Source organism: Bison bison, unplaced genomic scaffold (assembly GCF_000754665.1).
Source record: "Bison bison bison isolate TAMUID 2011002044 unplaced genomic scaffold, Bison_UMD1.0 scf7180017864181, whole genome shotgun sequence".
Lineage (NCBI taxonomy): Eukaryota > Metazoa > Chordata > Mammalia > Artiodactyla > Bovidae > Bison > Bison bison.
In genome coordinates, this window is record NW_011494753.1 from 5,459,678 (window position 1) to 5,462,186 (window position 2,509).

Sequence of the window (2,509 nt, forward strand, 5' to 3'; positions counted from 1 at the left end):
CTTTTCAGACAAGCAAAAGTTAAGAGAATTCAATATCACGAAACCATCTTTACAACAAACGTTAAAGGGATTTATGTAGTCAAGAAATACAAGAGAAAAAAAAAGATCTACAAAATCAACCCAAACAATTAAGAAAATGGCAATAGGAACATATATATCAATAATTACTTTAAATGTAATCACTGCAGATGGTGATTGCAGCCATGAAATTAAAAGATGCTTGCTCCTAGAAAGGAAAGTTATGACTAACCTAGACAGCATATTAAAAAGCAGAGACATTACTTTGCCAAGAAAGGTCCATCTAGTCAAGGCTATGGTTTTTCCAGTAGTCATGTATGGATGTGAGAGTTGGACTGTGAAGAAGGCTGAGCACCAAAGAATTGATGCTTTTGAACTGTGGTGTTGGAGAAGACTCTCGAGAGTCCCTTGGACAGCAAGGAGATCCAACCAGTCCATCCTAAAGGAGATCAGTCCTGAGTGTTCATTGGACGGACTGATGTTGAAGCTGAAACTCCAATACTTTGGCCACCTGATGCGGAGAGCTGACTCATTTGAAAAGACCCTGATGCTGGAAAAAATTGAGGGCAGGAGGAGAAGGGGACGACAGAGGATAAGATGGTTGGATGGCATCACCAACATAATGGACATGGGTTTGGGTGGACTCTGGGAGTTGGTGATGGACAGGGAGGCCTGGAGTGCTATGGTTCATGGGGTTGCAAAGAGTCAGACATGACTGAGCAACTGAACTGAACTGAACTTTAAATGTAAATGGGTTAAGTGCTCAAACTAAAAGACACAGACTGGGTGAATGGATACAAAAACAAGACCCGTATATATACTGTCTACAAGAAACCCACTTCAGACCTAAAGACACATATAGACTGAAAGTGAGAGGATGGAAAAATATATTCCTTGCAAATGGGAAGCAAAAGAAAGCTGGGAAAAAAAAAAAAAAGAAAGCTGGAGTAGCAATCCTCATATCAAACAAAATAGACCCTAAAATAAAGAATATTACAAGAGATAAGGAAGGACACTACATAATGATCAAGGAATCAATCCAAGAGGAAGACATAACAATTATAAATATCTGTGCACCCAGCATAGGACTGCCTCAATACATAAGACAAACACTAACAGACATAAAAGGAGAAACTGACAGTAACACAATAACAGTAGGAGACTTTAACACCCCACTCACACCAATGGACAGACCATCAGAAGAGAAAATTAATGAGGAAATACAAGTCTTAAATGATACATTAGATGAGATGGATCTCATTGATATCTTCAGGACATTCCATCCAAATTCAGAAGAATACACCTTCTCAAGTGCACATGGAACATTCTCCAGGGTAGACCACATCTTGGGTCACAAATCAAACCTCAGTAAATTTAAGAAAACTGAAATCGTATTAAGTGTCTTCTCTGACCACAATGCTATGAGACTAGGTATTAATTACAAGAAAAAGCTGTAAGAAACACAAACACATGGAGATTAACAACATTTCTAAATAACCAACAAGTTACTGAAGAAATCAAAAGGGAAATCAAAAAATTTCTAGAAACAAGTGACAATGAAAACATGACAACTCAAAACCTATGGGATGCAGCTAAAGCAGTTCTAAGAGGGAGGTTTATAGCAATACAATCCTACCTCAAGAAACAAGAAAAACATCAAATAGACAGCCTAACTTTATACCTAAAACAACTGGAAACAGAAGATCAACAACAACCCCCCCACACACACACACACAAAATTAGTAGAAGAAAAGAAATCATAAAGATCCAAGCAGAAATAAATGAAAAAGGAACTAAAGAAACAATGGTAAAGATTAATAAAACTAAAAGCTGTTTCCTTGAGAAGATAAACAAAATTGACAAGCCTTTAGACAGACTCAAGGAAAAAAGAGAGAAGAATCAGATCAACAAAATTAGAGATTAAAAAGGAGAGGTTACAGTAGACAATGCAGAAATAAAAAGGATTATAAGAGACTATTACGAACAACTGCTGCTGCTAAGTCGCTTCAGTCATGTCCGACTCTGTGTGGCCCCACAGACGGGAGCCCACTAGGCTCCCCCGTCCCTGGGATTCTCCAGGCAAGAACACTGGAGTGGGTTGCCACTTCCTTCTCCAATGCATGTAAGTGAAAAGTGAAAGTGAAGTTGCTCAGTCGTGTCTGACTCTTAGCGACCCCATGGACTGCAGCCCACCAGGCTCCTCCATCCATGGGATTTTCCAGGCAAGAGTACTGGAGTGGGGTGCCATTGCCTTCTCCGATTATGAACAACTATATGCCAATAAATATCAATAACTTCAGATATGCAGATGACACCACCCTTATGGCAGAAAGTGAAGAGGAACTAAAAAGGCCTCTTGATGAAAGTGAAAGTGGAGAGTGAAAAAGTTGGCTTAAAGCTCAACATTCAGAAAAAGAAGATCATGGCATCCGGTCCCATCACTTCATGGCAAATAGATGGGGAAACAGTGGAAACAGTGTCAGACTTTATT